General features: G+C 45.8%; 1 protein-coding gene across 2 annotated transcripts in view; it reads right to left on the bottom strand.

Annotated features, from left to right (window-relative positions):
* Nucleotides 1–996, bottom strand: part of TNR (tenascin R) — a 413,177-nt gene extending 412,181 nt beyond the window's left edge. For both annotated transcript variants that reach the window (XM_083157271.1, XM_083157272.1), the window contains exon 1: nt 696–996. The gene's annotated coding sequence lies outside the window, so the exon portion shown is untranslated. The remainder of the gene's footprint in view (nt 1–695) is intronic.
* Nucleotides 997–19,355: the final 18,359 nt, after the last annotated feature.

The raw sequence follows: 19,355 nt of genomic DNA, 5'->3' as shown, positions 1-19,355 counted from the left end.
GGACCGTGTGAAGTGCCGCTGTTTACCCTCTCTTACCAAAATAGCATTTTGTGCAAAATTGGAATCAATATTAAACACTCTTTCAACTGCTGCTGCAAGCCATCTCTATCTCTGTTTTATCTCTGCTCACATCTAGTGTTATCTCACAGGAACTTAAGTGCTGAGTGTCTCACTGTATTCATGTTTGGAGTTGCAGATAGGCACCCACCTTGGTGCATAATTACTAAACTTCCATAAATAATGTACAGATAGGGTTTATAGTAATCCTATACTATATGATATATTTTATTGGGAGTTCTAGTGATAGACTCTTGCATTTTCAAGCTTTTAAGAAGTAAAATGAAAATGCAATGAAATATGTCATTAGATGCTATACAGTAGGTGTTGTAATCAGGTAAGAAGAGAGAACACAGATAGACACAACACTGCAGCAAGCCAAATTCTTCAACTTCATCCTTAATACTGTAGGCTGCAAGTGTAAAAGCATGACATCTCTACTTCACGCAGCCTATATTAATAGAACAACTGTATCTGCGATTGCATTTTGCTATAAGAGAACCCTGTATGTTAAGCAAAATAGGATTTTGTGCTGAGAATTTGGCCAAGAGCTACAGTATCTCTCGCTCTCTGCGCACTGTCCAAGGTGCTGAAACAGAATCAGCTCAGCAAGCAGATGAAGTACTGGAGGAACTCACCCGGTTGATAAGGCTGCTCTGGGATGGGTGTAGAGCACTGGTTCCAGATTTTGGGTGGAGAAATGTTGGGTTAATCAGCAGCTTCAGTACAATCCTGCAGAAATAGGATCACGCAGCTCCCCTTTCTCAGCTGGGGGACAGCCCAGATCCCCGAGAGTGTGGCTGGGTATTTGTTGCAGGCTTTCCCTCGGATCAGGCTGCCTTTAGTACACTGTGCACTGGAAGCTGATCCTGCTGGGGTTTATTAGAGTGCAGAAGCCCAGCGCTGTCATATTCCCCTCTTCCTCTCAGCCCATCAGTTGTGTTCAGTCTACCATGGCCCCCTAGTGGACAGAGAGGGGTGGGAAAACGAAAGGTGGTTGCAGCTGGCAGCATGGAATAATTGACCCCCATGTAAGAAATCTATTGACAGTGTTTCTCAGTATCTGGGATTGCAAACCTCTAACATACGTATGGTATTCTCTCACCCTTGGCTATAAATATAAATTGCATATTTCAAGCTTGTGCATTTTTTTGCTGTGATGGGAGATAAGAAAACACGAGTAGTATGTTTAGATTTGTACATCCATTCCTAATTCCCTAAGTATTTATTTTACTGTTGTAACCATCTAGAAATGATCATTCCTAAAAGTAACTGACAAATGCAGCATGCTCACCTACACATGGCAGGGTGCAGCAAGAGGAGAGTGCACAGAACTAAACTAAACTAAATCAAGCAAAAAGCAATAGCTTAGACTTATGGACCCCTCACTGACTGCTGCATTATTCCGCTAATGCACTTGTCTCACCTGTGTTATGTAACCCACCTGTAAGTGCAGGGATTTCTATCTGCCTAAACTGACCTATATACTCAATGCAAGGGAGAGAGGCTCAGCAGCAGCTGGTTGTCTGATAAGGGCACTCACCAGGTAGGTGCCACAGGGGACACTAACATCATATTAGTGTAGGCAAGAGTTACACTTACATTGTATATTACATTGTATATCTGTGTTACAGTATATACAGACACAATAAAAAAGCAGATGGATGGATAGATAGATATACAGATAGATAGATAGATAGATAGATAGATATTCTATATACTTATTATATTATGTGTGTGTGTGTGTGTGTGTGTGTGTGTGTGTGTGTGTGTAAAATAACAATAATGATGATGATGAATAAAACAGTAAATGATGCACAGGATACTGTGCAAGTTTGCAATACACTTCCCAGATGTACTGTAGTAATGGCTGGCTGCTTCTCCTTCAGTATACCAATCATGTGCCTTTTCCACTAGAAACAGTGGAGAAGGCACACGGGTAATTGTTTCCTAGCACGGCGCCCCCAATGTCCATCTTACGGCATCTGATCGCATTGCATGCCATATAGCCGCATACGATGCATGCAATGCGATGTGTTTTTTTAATTGTACAAGCACCCTGATGGGTGCTTACAAAGTTAAATGCACCCTCACTCCACCCTCACTATCAACGCAAAGGCGAAGCGCAAACCCGAAGCGTGGCGAGCGCAGTGAGCCTGCGAGGGGCGGCAGAACGCGTCCTCCGACCTTTTCATACCCCCACTATCCAAGTCTGCGTGGAGATGAATCAAGATAGTGTGGCGAGCGCAGCGAGCCACCGAGCCCGAAGCATGGCGAGCGCAGCATGCCCCGCAAGGGGACGCGTATTACTTTACATGTATTCCACGTCCCCTCGCGGGGCACGCTGCACTCGCCACGCTTCGGGCTCGCTGGCTCGGGGCGCTCTCCACACTATCTAAAATCAACTCCACATTGACGTGGATAGTGGGGGTATGAAAAGGTCGGAGGACGCGTACCGCCGCCCCTTGCGGGCTCGCTGCGCTCACCACGCTTCGGGTTGGCGTTGATCCTGGGGGTGGCGTTGACTATGGAGGGCCATTTAACATTGTAAGGACCCATCAGGGTGCTTGTACAATTAAAAAATCGTATACGATGCAATGCGATATTTTATTGTACAATATCGCGCTGCATCGCATACCATTGTATACATTATTTAGTATAATGGTATGCAATGTGATGGGCGCCGTGCTAGGAAACAAGTACCGGCACATGCACCCAAAAGACTGACTCAGCACCAGATACCCAGAATCCTGACAAGAGCTCCATAGTACTGTAACCCACTCCCCTATCCCCTTATCCTAACCCTACATTCCCGCAGCCTATCCTTCCCTCCTTACAGCTGACTCTAACCCTCCCCTCTAGTGCCTAAACCTAACCTCTGTACCCTGCTGCCTAAACCCCCCTCCCCGTAGTATAATTCTAACCTTCCCTAAGTCCACTCACTAGTGCCTAAACTTAACCCTCCCTTCCTTTGTGGCATGGTAGCCCACCCCGCATTCTCACTGATCGGGATGCTGGTATTCCGGCATCCTGATCCTTTTGTAGGTTCCGGTGCCGGTCTTCTTATGCCAGTCAGAATGCTGGCATTGGTTTATTAAATGCCGGCATCCAGATTGCTGTGATACTGACCGCCTCCCGTAATAATACAGGCAGATTAAAGTGCTGGATTTCTGTGCTCCTGCCTTTAGACTTAAGGGGGCTGCAATTTCCTGGGTACTGCTCATTGCAAACGATCATTAATTATTTGCAGGTTATTAGTTTGATTTGCTCTGTGCCAGTGTTTGTATGCATGTACTGTAAATAATTGATGTACTTATATGAACACACACACAGGTTCAGAGCAAAAACACATGTTTAATAGCTTTAATATAAAATAAAGTACACAACATGATACTCTTAATAAAGATCTGCACACAAATAGTATTAAAATAAAAAAAACTTCCATGCACCTCTCTGGTGCAATCCATACCTTCCTTCAGTTGCATCACACTCAGTGACTCACTGAAGTCTGGGCATGCTCAATGCAGAGGAATTGCTTCTGGGCTGCACAAGCAGCAGCCCATAGAAGCACTGCAGCTCTGGCGATTTGCACAGAATGGCTTCCTGTTGGAAGCTATTGCTGTCATTGCTCCATTTACTGGCAGCCCAAGAGGGGGAGGAGTTTCCAGCTCTGTGTATGATGAGCAGTAACAGCTTCCAATAGGAAGCTACTACATGATGAACTCCTCCCCACAGGGTTGGGCTGTTGCTGTGTCTGTCCTGCTGCTTCATGGAGCCTAGTTAGAGAAGGTTATCAGCGTGTCAGAGACACAGCCAGCCAGCACCAGAGTTATGGAAGTAGCGTGCACATCCCCCAGTGATCCGGGCCCACGGGGGGGAAGCAAAAGAGCTCTGGTGCTGTCTGTCTGTGTCTCTGGTGTTGTGATTTTAACTGGAGGGGCTGCAGTCCTGCAGCCCAATAGCAGGAGCTGCCACTGCTGCTTAATATATCTTTACAGAAATGGCAGTGACTACGTCCCTCTACTTTGGATGCTGTTGTATATGAGTCACAAGCATATCAGCTAAAATGTAAAAATATTGTGTACTTCTACACATACTGTATGGAAGATGTCTGTGGGGTCAAACCTAAAAAAATCTACTTAACTGGAACTTTCTTGGGGTAGCAACTAGTGTTTTCATGGACCCACAGAATGATCACCAACTGTACTTACATACCGCTCAGAGATGAATGCTAGCAGAATTTGATCATCTGCATAAACATCGGACTTCAGGCTCTCCAGTGAAATCACAATCCTGGAAGGGAAGCTGTAACTGAGAATGCAGCCCCTGGGCCTTCACCTACCCAGGAAATGGGACATTCATACCACCTTTTTCTGGAACACTGCCCATCGCCAAATGCCAACATCATATCTATATGTGCAGATCTTAAATCATCAATATTTAGTGTTCACCGGTGAATCAGCCCATACATACTACTCTTGGTTAAATACCACACTGAGGCAAATTTACTAAGATGGGAGTTCGATTTGAGATGGGACTTATACTATATACAACCAATCAGCTTTTATCTATAATCTTCTAGGAGGTGCTGAATGAATAAGGAGTAAATTTGTATCAACATCCCATCTGAAATATTACTATATTACCATCTTTGTAAATGTACCCCATTGTCATTTCAGGTTTCTCTTATATTTATGAAATGAATACCAGTAGATGAAAGTACTAAACTATTGTATAAATCAAATGAATGCATTATCTTAACAATTGATTTCTTTTATGCACCTTAACCCAACTCACTTCCTTTCAAAATTTGAAATTTTGCCTAGTTATTGTTATTCTTCAAGGCAACCCAGAAATGTTTTAAAGGCAATAAAAAATGGATGAAAGATCTCTAAAGGCCTATACACACTGGGATATTTTGAGCTGAAAGCAGTTCAATTTTACCGTTTGAGCTCAAAAGCTGCCCAGTGTGTATGCCCCAGCAATGAGCACAGTTACGTGCAAACGCCAGGGAAAACCACTTTACAGGTGAAAATAGCTCAATGTGTATGCACTGAGCGATTTTCAGCCCAGCAATTTTCCCCTTCGTCGCTGTGCATGCACGCTGGGCAAAGACGCCCAGTGAGTATGCACCTCAACTCCTGCTTTCCTGCAAAGATACTGTATGCTGATGCACACATCCTGAGACCCTACAGTATGTACAGACGTTGCATCTTATTCAGAGAATGCTCAGGATCATCTATTGGGCTGGCTTCCATCTGAGCAGCAGTTGGTAATATCAATGGCTTATTTACTTTACTCTGTGTGGAATAGAAATTTATTCCTACTGCATTCGTTGTAATCACAGTATAAGCATCAAGTCATTTTAGAGGATTTCTGCAAGAACTGAATTGTAGAATATGAGCTGTGCAAATAAACTGCAATAAAATTGGTATCCGCTTTATATAAGGGATTACGCGCGAGAAGTGCATTGCTTATATCTGTACATGCTTATTTGATATTTCAGCTTCGAAATTATAGTTCTGTATAATGAATGACATTTCCTGCTTTCTCGTTCCTCTCCTGTCTCGTATTTCATTTAAAATGAACTTAGAGATCTATTCCAAAGTCCAGCCAAAAAATGTGTAGATATCTTTTTTAATTAGAAATATTTAAAACTTTAATTGTTTTAATCTTTTTTTTCATTTGATTCGTATTCAGTTTCGCATCTGGAAATTTATTAAAGTCAATATTGAAAGTAAAGTCAAATCTAAAATTAAATGCCACTCAAAATCGAATATTGGCAAAACATCAGCATTATTGCATCGATGAATGTAGAATCCCCTGATTTACTAACATTTGAATTGAAAATCAAACAAAATCAAACACAAAATCAAAGTACAAATCCTCCAAAAAATTGCTTAATAACAGACAAAAAGCAGAGAGACGATTTACGTTCCAGACAACATTCTATTAAATAAACCTTTATTATGAGGTTCATAATAGTAGGGATGACGGACAGTATGCCGATGATTCTGCCTAGAAGTATAATCACGATGGTGCTCCCAGCTCTTACCTTTAAGCTGGGTGCACACTACGCAATACGCAGCAGAATATCCTTGGTGCTCCTTAATGATATTGTGAACCATATTGTTTAGTGACGTCACCTGGCCCCCTGCTGACCATGCAGTGGTTGACAATGTAGGGAGATTTGACTGCATGCAAAATAAGAGATATAGACAGCACTGTAAATAATATGAGTTGGATCAATTGTACATAGATAAAGGTAAGTATTTATTTGAATATGCTAAAACATGCCTTGTGTAAAACAGATGCCACATTTAAAACCAATAAAATGGACACACTCAGAGGATATTTATAGTTTCTCAGAATATTAAGAATGCTCAGTCCTCGATAAATATATAAAACACAATTTGGTGGCTTTGTGATAGTCAAGCTAAAAATCTCTCAGCTGGAATCCAAAACCTGGCGTGGTTTGTTGGTCACCGCTGGAGGTAAAGAAAAATTATGTTGGTCCTCACTAGTAGGTGGGTAAGTAGATCCAGTCCAGATATTGATATCCCAAAAGGAAATGGGTTGGGGAGCAAATTTCCTGATGCTTTTGCGCACCAATGTGTATGCAGATGGAATCAAAGCGGGCAGTTGGATTCCCAAACAACAATTGGCAAGTGAATATATTACCCAGTGTGTAGGTCCGGAGTTAGTTCTGAGAGTATCAGGGCCGGTGCAAGGCACCAGAGCGCCCCAGGTGAGTTGGGGTGGGGGCGCCCCGGTGCAGGGGGTGGGGGGTACCTGTTGCGCAGTCTGGGGAGCGGGCAGGGGGGTCCATGCTGGCGTCTGACAGGAGCCTGCAGTGGTGTCCTTGCCGCGGGGGGTCCCTGCAGTGAATAAGAAATAACTAGCGCTATGCGGCGGCGCGGGAAACGCTTCTGTTTTGAAAACACTGGCCGCACGCTGATTGGCTGAATCTCAGCCAATCAGCGTGCGGCCAGTGTTTTCAAACCTGGCAGCGCTTCCCACGCCGCCGCATAGCACTAGTTATTTCTTGTTTACTGCAGGGACCCCCCGCCAGCTTTATACACAGCGCCGCAGGTACCCACGCGGCAAGGACACCACTGCAGGCTCCTGTCAGAAGCCGGCATGGACCCCCCTGCCCGCTCCCCAGACGGCGCAGCAGGTACTCCCTTTGCACGGGGGGCGAGGGGTGAACTGCCGCTCTCCAGTGGCCGGCACCCTAGGCAAATGCCTAGACCTGCCTAGTGGTGGCGCCGGCCCTGGAGAGTATAGTAATAAAATGTCCACTGGTTTGTCCAGAGAGTGCCTCTGATGCATTTCGTTGTATAATAAATAACTTTTTTTCTGCATGTTCAGACGACTGGGAGGGTCGTTAACAATAATTGGGAGCATGTATCATTAATGATATAGTGTGTACACCCTACACCACATGTCTTCAACCTGTGGCCCTCCAGATGTTGTAGAACTACATGTCCCACATGCCCTAACAGTTTTGGCATGCTCTTATAGGAAAAAATGTGGCAATGCCCTCCACAACATCTGGAGGGCCACAGGTTGAAGACCCATGCCCTACACAATTTGCACTATAATATTATCTGTTACATATTTGTTGTCTGTTATTTGCCCGGTATGCATTCGCACACAGGTTGGACCGTTTTGGACGAAACCAACACGAGGGTCAGGGAAGTATGTTATGGCAAAGTTGCATAAAATAGAGGTGGTAGAGAAAAAATGTGGTGAGATCCGGCAGCCGACCACAAAAAAAAGGTGTATGCCAGTCACACCATGGGCATGGGTCTGGCATGCATCTGCCCAGATTAGGTTCCCGGCCACTAAAACCTCCAATCCCGACCCCATGGGCTGAAAAAGTGGTTTGTGCACTGCACAAAGTGGGTCAGGGAAGCAAGTTATGGAAAAGTTGAATAACAGAGAAGAGAGAGGACATGGGGTTTAAGAAAAAAAATGGTCAGATCTGGGAACCGACCACAGAGAGGTATATGCTGGGCACATGGGGAGCATGTTCAGGGCCTTTTGATTTGGATGAGAACGTCAGATGACACTGGGCAGCCACCTCCTGGGTCTTTTGGAAGAGCTGTCAAGCTTAAAACAAGAAAATGATAAAGTTCAAGTATTGCTAATTGCACAACCATACCCAAGCAATGCCGGGTACCTCAGGTAGTTACCTATATTGTTATCGTCCATATCATAAAAAAATTGCATAGTGTGTACCCAACTTTACACAGAGTGATTGACAGTCAGACACTATTTCTCATCATTGACGAAGGAGTGGTTGCAAAAACAAAGGCAAGTGGTGGCCGTTTTTGGGGCATATTGCTAAGTGCATTTTATGGGCCCCATTCAGAGATAGACAAATTGCACTTCACTCCGCGCGAGGGCCGATTGACAATAAAAGTCAGAGGGAAGATTCACAGAGGGCCGACGCATTGTAGTGGAATAAGCATCAAGTTGCAGACACAACTGCAGGAACAGATATAAGGACGACTGCAACTGTGTCCAACTCAGAATCAGGCCCTATGAGGAGGGATCCCTCTGCTACAACAAGCCCCACCCCCTCAATGGACCCTGTCTCCATGAGGGCCGCTTTCGGGAATTTCTCGGGCTGGATTTTCGTTCCAATCCGCATCTGTGTCTTTGGATTCCTCACCCCCAAACGGTGACGGGCCACCATGGTCAACGATGCATGCACAGATGTCCCACCATCGGAGATGCATCTAAACCAGAATTAGAGGAACCACAGCAGCTTCCTGTATGTGATATTATTTGTCCACATGAAATACTTTACATACTGTAGGTCATTTTTTGCTCCATTTCATTTGATTTAAAATTTGAATATATAGGTGATTTTATGTTCAATATTGCAATGGATATCCTAAACTGAACACCAAATTACTAGTCATAAACTGAACATAAAATATAATACAAAATCAAATATCAGTAAATTTAGGATACAGATGGAGCGGCTCTTTTTGTTGCCGTCACTGGCAAGTCAATTGACATGGCCGCTGGCAACTCTGGTGCGCGTGAGTCTCCGACGCTCCCACACCCTATTGCCAGCAATGGACACCCAAGTGCTCACACGTCCATGTTCGCCGGCGCGTCAGCCATCAGATACTGATATCTGGCGTGCTGGCGGCAACAATGAGAGCGGCTCCATCTGTAGATATGATATCATTGCAGAGGGCATGCTGGTAGTCAAAAGACTGATCCCAGCATCCCGATAGGGGTCTCCATACAAGAGTCAACATTTTCCACCATACCCCCCCCATATTCCGCCCTGAAGTTCCGGTGTTCTGGCGGCAGACGGGATTCCAGCATCTGGCATCCTAACTGCTGGGATTATAACAGCATCCTGTAAATATACCCCTAATGTGAAATGCATATGTATCATAAGGTCAACAGCTATTTTGTTGACAGTGTCTAGGTTGACCCCAAAAGGTTGATATGCTTCAGTTCAACATGTGAAAAATGTTGACACAAGCACAAGGTCGACATAGAAATGGTGGACACATGAAATGGTCGACGTGTTTTTCTCGTTTTATTGTGTCAATTTGTAGATCTAAGCACATGAACCCCCAAATACTGTACCACATAACCTCACATGGCCCTTCACTCACCATGCTTCAGCCCAGGTGCACTCAGCACACATTACCATTTCCAGTCGTAGTCCACATGGATGGTAAAGTAGAAAAAAGTTCTGGAAATGAAAAAAATTGGGGGAAAAAGGCAAATTTTCATGTGTGGACCATTGCATGCTGACTTATTGCTTGTGTTAACCTATTGTCCATGTTGACTTAATGCATGTCGACGAATAGTGGTCGACCTAATGGATATTGACTTAATGCATATCGACACAAAGGTCGGCTCCTGTGTGAAATGTCTAGCAGATGAGGTGGGAAATAAATCCTGTGTTGGGTCTACTGCTACTTTCTAAGTGTAAGTATCTCCAACAGATTCAGCCATATGCATTCACATCTGTCAAGAGGTAGCTGAAATACAGAAATGTTCTAGAGCTCTCTATATTTAGTTCACTGTATATATTTGAGCAAAACTGGGTTTGGGAATTATATTTATTTTTATAGGATTATACGTACTGCAAAGATGAATGTACTATTCATCTTTGCAAGGGAAACAGAATCACATACAGATGTGTCCTCATTCACCTAGCATTACTGCTCCACATGGTCTGTGTAGTGATGCATGGCGCGGTTGCTCATATCGGAATGCTGTCCTTTGCCAGCGTCACTAATCAGCCTACCCCAGCATTGTGCGTTTGTTGCATTAGTCATGTAAATAAAATATGTTGAATAGTCTCCGGGTGTAAGGTTGGCACGCCTAGATCCGTGTTCTATTTGGAATGGGCTATAAATCCTTATAAAGCTAAGTCCAATAAGCACGTCTGTCCAAACGCAATAGTAACCGCAAAAACCGCTGGGTAAATTTTTGTGCAGTTTTCACTATTAGGTGGTGCAGTTCTCCCACTCATGGTGTAAGTCATAGCCTGGTGCTAGCAGTACAGTTGCTGTTCTAAGCGTATTCATGTTCTCGACACATACCCTACGGTAATCCCTGTAATCCGCCTATGCCATACACCCTCGCTTCGGGTCGTGTCACAGTGTTGCATCATGCAGGTTCCAGGGCCACTTCTCTCCTCCTTCCTCGGCTCCACTCAGTGCTGTGGATCTCCAGCCCATGCTGATCCTGTGCACAGCTGTCGGTGGCACTTCCCAGCTCGTGATGGGATCAGACAGAGGCTGGCAGCTGCGCTGAGGGATCCAGTTTGAAATCCAGCGGGAGCCTTGCAGCTGCATGTGGGAACCAACTTGGCCCCCAGGGGCCTTGGAGACTGTGGGGGGGATTGGATCCGGGTTTGATGCCACTCTGCAAGTGTCCTTGGCCATCGGTAGCAAGCAATAGCAGTTTTTGACATGAGGAGGTAAGGAACAGGTTGGGAGAATGAGATGCAGTGTCAGGGGTGTTGGAAGGTGCATGCATGGGGGAATCAGGGTGCATGCTGACACAGAGAGCAGAGGAGTGTGTGATGAGTTGGATGCATGTCAGAAGCACATTGTATTCTGGGGGCTCAAGGAGGCACTGGGGCTGAATGTTGGGTTGTGTGATGGGGAGCAGGTGGAGCAGGGGGCATGGAGCGGGTTGGCGGGAGCAGGGGTGGGTTATGGGTAGCAGCAGAGCCGGCCCTAGCCTAAATGATGCCCTAGGCAAGATTTTGGCTGGTGCCCCCTAGCACCGCCACTAGTTCCGCCTCTGACCCTGCTCCCCTTTCCCAGCACCATCAACCCTCATCATAGCAGTCATCATTTTGGTGCTTCTACCGGCAATATTTTAAATAGAAACAGTGCACACATTCGGTGCGCAGCCCAAACAGGGGTGTGTTCTTGCTGGGAAGGGGCATGGACCCCCAATAGTACCCCCAATTCAAATTATGCCACACAGTAGTCAGGGCCGGTGCAAGGAGCGCCCCAGGCGAGTCGGGGAGCGGGCGCCCCGGTGCTGGGGGAGGGGGGGGTACCTGTCCTGCGGCGCTGTATATTTAAAGCTGGCGGCGGTGGCAGAGAGGGGTCCCTGCAGTCAACGAGCGCTATCCGCCGAGCTATGCGGAAGCGCTTCTGTTGTGAAAACACTGGCTGCACGGCGCACGCTGATTGGCTGAGTCTCAGCCAATCAGCGTGCGGCCAGTGATTTCACAACAGAAGCGCTTCCGGATAGCGCTCGTTATTTATTGACTGCAGGGACCCCTCGCTGCCTCCGCCGCCAGCTTTAAATACACAGCGCCGCAGGACAGGTACACCCGCAGCACGGGGGGGGGGGGGGGGCAAAATGCCGCCCTCCAGTGGCCGGCGCCCTAGGCAAATGCCTAGATTTGCCTAGTGGTGGCGCCGGCCCTGACAGTAGTGCAACTTTATTCACATTATATCATGCAATGGTGTCCCTTATTCACGTTACATCACACAGTAGTACCACTTTACCTTATGTACATCACTCCTCACATTATTCACATTATACCCTTAGAAAAAAATCCTGAGAAAATATTGTATTTTAAGCACCTCCATGGCCACACTGCAACCCAGCACAAAGCAGTGTGTGCTGGGCAGAGGAGAAGAGCTTCAGCTGCTGCTGTCACTTAAGGGGAGGGGGCCCGGGGCCCCCACTGGACCCTTCCATTAGACTTTGGCCTGGGTAATTTGTACCCCCTACTCCTTTGTCTCGGCACCCCTGATATTAATGCCCCTTACACATTATGCCAACCTTTATAAATGCCCTTCATACACATAATGAAACACATAATGCCCCTTACACATATGTTGCACATTATTAATACCCTTATACACATGACACACATACTGTAATGCCTGTTACACATATGTCGCACATTATTAATGCATTTATACATGACACACATAATGCCTCTTACACATATGCCAAACACTATTACACAACCAACCCACCCACAGACAGCATTGCACAGCTGCTAACACTGTGACCTCTGCCTCTGCTTGGATACAGATGTTTCCTCATACATCTTGACTCAATAAGCCATGCAGCTCCTGGCCAGTTCTGCTAACGTTGGGTGCATTTTTTGCTGAAAATTCATCTTATTTGCATTGTTATGACCAGCACACAAAAGGAGCTTCCGATGATTAAAATGATATGCGGCATGCCTATATTCTGTGTGCAACTGTGGCTGTACCTGCATATGGAATGCTATGTAACAATGATTTCCATGAATACACTATTTCATATGCAGATACAGCCTCACTCACACACAGAATATAGGCATGCTGCATATCATTTTAATCAGCAGAAGCTGCTGATGTCCCTAGGTATTCCAATGCCCTAGGCAATTGCCTAGTTTGTCTATGCCTAAGGCCGGCTCTGGGTAGCAGGGGGTGTGGAGTGGGGTGGCTGGGTTCGGGGGGGGGGGTGTAATGGGTAGCAGGAGGCATAGAGTGGGGTGGCTGTGGCAGGGGGTGTGTGATGGGTGGCAGGGACATGCAATGGGACACGGTTGGAAATCAGAACTGAAAATCGTTCTCATTGGGGTAATATTCTTACTGGCTGTGGAACTGGAGATACTGCTTCCATACCCAGAATCCCAATAATTCCCTCAACTTCACTGTTTAAATTTAAACGAGTCCTGTTACCGATAACAGTTTGCTTTGCCATGACCATAAATAAAGCACAAGGTTAATGTAGGTGGAGTTGACTTAATTAGGAAATGTTTTTCCCATGGCCAATTGTATGTGGCCCTTTCACGTGTTACATAAAAAAAACTTTCTGTACTCACTCATATCTTATTTACAAAGATCACCACTACTAGACAAAATGTACCAGGTCGCTAGTGGTCTACAAATGATTAATATGCTTGTTTTTGTTTTTTTTATTCTACCATTTTTATCTGGGATTTTTTTATAAGGATATCTGTCCATTTAGAGAGTTTGAGTATATAATAAGAACCTATTTGGTCTCGTAGGTTCTATAATGCTTGTACTACACAAATGCAGTCTCATAGAATTAACAGACCAACATATTGACAGGTGAACCCAGTGGTGTAGCTAGGTGCCACGGTGCCCGGAGCAAGGCCATGTTTCGCGCCCCCCATCGCAATTTGTAGTAAGCAGGGCTCTTTCGTGGAAAAAAGTGGCCGCACCACACACCGTAATGCACATTTTTGCAAACTTTGTAATACCCATTACACATTAAGCCGCATGATGTAATGCCAATTAAACATAAGGCCACACATGATGCCCATTGCATACTATATAACAAACCGTAATGCCCATTACACATTTGACACATAAGTGCCACTTACCTACATGCTCATTGCTAGGAACTTCATGCTCGATGCTAGGGGCTTCATGCTCGATGCCAAGGGGCTTCATGCTCGATGCCAAGGGGGACTGAAATTGCTTGTTGCCAAGGGGGACTGAAATAGCTTGTTGCCAAGGGGGACTGAAATTGCTCATTGCCAGGGGAGACTAAAGTTAGAATTAAACAAGGGGGTATAATTACTTAGCATGTCGGTGGTTTTGGTGCTGGGATTTAAAATGCCAATAATAGGTCAATATAACAGCAGGTGTTTTGCTTTTAATAATATTTCCCTTTTAAATCCTGCATCATCTGAGTGAGTACGATCACCCGAAGTGACACTGAAGTCACTGCAATTTATCAGCAAGTATATTCGAACTAGTCTAACATTAAATAGCATAATAGCATAATTACAAATATGAAGAGTGTAAAGTTTATAAAGATACTACAGCAATAATAGTGCCAGGTACACAGATGTCCCCAATAGTGCCAGGTACACAGATGTCCCCAATAGTGCCAGGTACACAGATGTCCCCAATAGTGCCAGGTACACAGATGTCCCCAATAGTGCCAGGTAGACATATGCCCCCACTGTGACAGATATGCCCCCACTGTGACAGATATGCCCCCTCTGTGCCAGCAGCAGCACAACTCACCATTGTTTCTCATGCTGCTGCTGCTGGGTGGAGGAGAGTCCCCCTGCTGGCTGGCCTGGTTGTTTATCCTTTCCTGTCTGTATCCTCCGTGGCATCTCCTCCTCCTCCGCTGCTTCCCTTCAAATTGCGCACGTCCCCTCACTCCACCACCCCCTCTCTTCCATGACTGGGTCGTCAGCAAATCAAAGCTCGAGGGCCGGCTCCTGATTGGCTGCCAGTCCGCAAGCTCTGACTGGCTGACGGACCAGTCACAGGGCAGCAGCCAATGACAGCGCAGCAGCATGTGGCAGCGAGCCGGCCCCGGGTTACATTCTGCGGGGGTGAGTGCGTGGGTGGACGGGTAGCTGCTCCCCGCTCTGACAGCTACAGGGGGTCTCCGCTCTGCCAGTCACGGGGGGGGGGCGTCTTGGGCGGGCGCGGCGGGAAGCTACTCTCCGCTCTGCCAGCTGCTCCCTGCGTTGCGCTGAGCGCTGTCTCATCCAGGGCAGAGACTCTGGGAGTGAGCAGTGGTGTGGGGCTGTGGGCTGCACGGCTCCGGCGCCATATCATCTCTCTGCGCCTGGAGCACGTGCTCCACCGGCTCCGCCCTCCCTGGGTGAACCATAAGGATGTTGGGACATTAGAGTATATTGTGAACTATTGTTACCAATCAAAGGCACAGTGGTTCTCAATGAGACGCTGCAGTGCCCCTGTATGCCCGTGTCTGGTCATGCATTTGCCACTTTAGGTAAATTATACCCCTTTTGCACCAAAACGCCGGGTCGCACCCGTTTTTGGACCCCGCTTCAACCCGGGTGTGAACCGGCGTTTGTTACCTTTTACACCGGCAAATTTCCCCTGCACACCTCCCCCAGACGGGGGGTTCCTGAGCCAGTGCTTGGAGATGACATCATTTCCGAATGCAGGGACCGCCAATTGCCGCACCCCAGACTACCGCACTGGGGGCAAGCCCAGCACTAAGGTAAGCTGCTGGGTGCCCCCAGCCCCCGTGCGGAGGCTGTGTGTGCCCCCTGTCCAACCAGCAGACGCTGCGGTCCAGAGGTTGGGCTTCCCCTAAGGATGTAAACGGGAGCCGGGTCAATTGACCCGGCGTACCAGTTTACACTGCCCTCTACCCAGGTCCTGCCCATGCTCTACCCTGGTCAGGACCTTGGTAGAAGTCCTGTGTAAAGGGACACGGGTTTACCCCTTTTACACCGCCGCTGACCTGGGTCCAGGAGGGTAAAGTCGGGTTTTTGCGGCGGTGTAAAAGGGTTATTAGTTGGAATGTGCATTGGGCTGTGACACCCATTGTGTACATCTTTGATGTTTTTGTATATTATTAGAGGGTTGGGGGGGATCGTCACAAGCTAAATTACGAATGTAGTTTACACAGGATATTATATATTAAGTATCGGATGTACCAACATGCGACCAATGTTGACAAAGATTGTCTGAGGTGCTGGGTTGGTGGTGCTCCCAAAACAGTTCAGCACAAAAGCTGTATAAAGAGTGGATGTCCAGAAGGGGGGGCAAAGGAAGAACAAAACAGGTTTTTTGGGGCACGCTTATTACAAATAGAAAGATATAGTATGCAAAATGAATAGATTAATATATAACTTTTAATAGGTTTCACTTAAAATAGATATGCGCGTCAGATCTGCGGCGTCAAAAATATGAGAGTTGCAGACAAATTGATAGTATGTCAATTCTACAAAACAAATGATAGACAATAATATAATTATTTACTATAATAGTAAGTCACGATCACTATTGATTGGCGAAGATTTTTTACCTAGGGGACCACCCCCAAATTCAGTTGAACGTCTGAAAATAAGGTAGATAACATACAATATGGTATGATGCAAATGGGTATTACTGATAGGTGTAGGTACCTGCTACCAGTTTTGAAGGATAGCGGGAGAGTAAGGATAGAACAGTGGTCTTTCCTGAGGTACCTGATGTTGTGTGGTCACCTGTTACTGATACGACACCAAATATTCCCCATCAGTCCCCCAATGGGTACTGATCTGGCCAGATCAGTACCCATTGGGGGACTGATGGGGAATATTTGGTGTCGTATCAGTAACAGGTGACCACACAACATCAGGTACCTCAGGAAAGACCACTGTTCTATCCTTACTCTCCCGCTATCCTTCAAAACTGGTAGCAGGTACCTACACCTATCAGTAATACCCATTTGCATCATACCATATTGTATGTTATCTACCTTATTTTCAGACGTTCAACTGAATTTGGGGGTGGTCCCCTAGGTAAAAAATCTTCGCCAATCAATAGTGATCGTGACTTACTATTATAGTAAATAATTATATTATTGTCTATCATTTGTTTTGTAGAATTGACATACTATCAATTTGTCTGCAACTCTCATATTCTTGACGCCGCTGATCTGACGCGCATATCTATTTTAAGTGAAACCTATTAAAAGTTATATATTAATCTATTCATTTTGCATACTATATCTTTCTATTTGTAATAAGCGTGCCCCAAAAAAACTGTTTTGTTCTTCCTTTGTCCCCCCTTCTGGACATCCACTCTTTATACATGTTTTTGTATATCCATGTATTTGTACTTGTTGCTCATTTCTCTTCAGCTTTGATTTGACGTATCAAGATTGCCTATTGTGTGCATTTTTCATTCAGATGAATGGTTCGGATTAAATATCAGAAGTGCTAAAACAAGGTTTTATTCTCCAGACAGGAATATAAAATAAGTCACAAATAGCTGGGAAAATAACCATTTCAATATGTTCATAATTTTGCGGACACTTGAAAGACTTTCTGGTGCATTATCCACAGAGCGTGTACATAATCCTACACACATCAATATACAGCACTTACAAATCTTTACGATAAACCTGATATTATATAATAGAAAAAGAAGGGTAAACAAGCAGTGAAATAGAAATAGAATAGAAAAAGTCAACATTTATATATGAACGTTTTGAATGTAATAATAGCCAGTGATTCTAAATGATACAATGGGGGAAACTTACTAAAGGAAATTTGTAAAAAAATAGGTGTATTTGTATCCAGAAATACACTTATTTTTGACATTTAGGGGGACATTTACCAAAATGGATTCGTAGAAAAAAGGTGTATTCGTAGGGAGAAATACACCTTTTTTTTACGAATTTGTATTTTTGGGATTTACAATCCTAAAAATACAACAATTCGTAGTCCTAAAGATGGAACATTCGTATTTGTATTTACAAATACGAATGTCTACACCATCGATAGGATACGACAGAAATCACCATTCAAAAGAATGGTGGTTTCTGATTTACTAAGCAGCCGTACTGATAATACGGCTGCTTAGTGGTGTAAAACACCCACGCAAATACGACAGGAAAATAGAACACCATTTTCCTGTTCTATTTGCGTTTTAGCCTGCACGGATCAGTCAGATCCGTGCAGGCTTCAGTGTAAAAAAATAGAAAAATTAAAAAAAAAACGGCGTGGGGTTCTCCCCACAGCCGAAACCAGCACCAGGCTGACAGAGCCTGGAGCCGGTAATTAAAAATCAGGGAACCCGACAAATAGGGGTTCCCTGATTTTTAACAACCAGCCCCAGGCTCCTGCTCTGGGGCTGGTTCCCAAAATACGGGGGACAAAATGACTAGGGGTCCCCCGTATTTTAAGAACCAGCCCCAGGCAAAACCAGCCTAATGCCACAGCCGGGGGGAGACTTTTTATGCAAGTCCCTCCGGCCAAAGCATTAACCCTACCGACCAGTCAGCCTGGCCAGGGGCCCTGGGGGAGTGGGGACCCCCCCAATAAAGGGGTCCCCCCCCCTCCAGGACTTACCTGACCAGGCTGAAGCCTGGCGCTGTCCTCAATGCCCCTGGGCGGTGGGCATCGAGCTGATTGCGGTGTAAAAAATAGAACAAACGATTGTTTTTTACTGTGGCACTACAAGTGCCAGCAAGCCTCCCCAGCAAGCTGGGACTTGGAGAACCACAAGTCCCAGCCTGCTGGGCATTAAAGGGCCCGCTGGGTCTTGTAGTGCCACAGTAAAAAAAATAGTTAAATAAAACACACTGACACCCATTTTAAATAAAAGTTTAATACACACATTACACACATACTGATACTTACCTATCTTGATAACGTTGGTAGGTAGGGAAAAGGGAAGGGAAGGGAAAGGTCTTTTCTGATTGGCCGCTAGGCGGCTAGGCGGCTCCTGATTGGCCAGAATTCATTCTGAGCCCAGACGCCGAAGAGGAAGGTTCTCTCCGGCTCTGAAAGCCAGGGAGCGTCGCGGAAGATGCCGACAGCTGCTGGAAGTCGTCAGCAGCTGTCAGAAGACCTGGATGTCGACAGATGAAGAAAGAAGACCATCCATGCAGGACCTGGGTGAGTAGGATTTCCTTCCACAGGTCCAACATGGATTATCCTCGGACAGGACGCCGTCCCCGGAGCCGCCGACACGGAGCCGCCGACACGGAGCCGCCGACACCGGAGCCAGCGACCTACCAACAGGATCAAGATAGGTAAGTATCAGTATGTGTGTAATGTGTGTATTAAACTTTTATTTAAAATGGGTGTCAGTGTGTTTTATTTAACTATTTTTTTTACTGTGGCACTACAAGACCCAGCGGGCCCTTTAATGCCCAGCAGGCTGGGACTTGTGGTTCTCCAAGTCCCAGCTTGCTGGGGAGGCTTGCTGGCACTTGTAGTGCCACAGTAAAAAACAATCGTTTGTTCTATTTTTTACACCGCAATCAGCTCGATGCCCACCGCCCAGGGGCATCGAGGACAGCACCAGGCTTCAGCCTGGTCA

The sequence above is a fragment of the Crinia signifera genome, chromosome 8 (genome assembly GCF_055691185.1).
Source record: "Crinia signifera chromosome 8, ASM5569118v1, whole genome shotgun sequence".
NCBI lineage: Eukaryota > Metazoa > Chordata > Amphibia > Anura > Myobatrachidae > Crinia > Crinia signifera.
The sequence above is the reverse complement of the archived record's forward strand: the minus strand, read 5'-3'. Positions and strand labels throughout refer to the sequence as shown.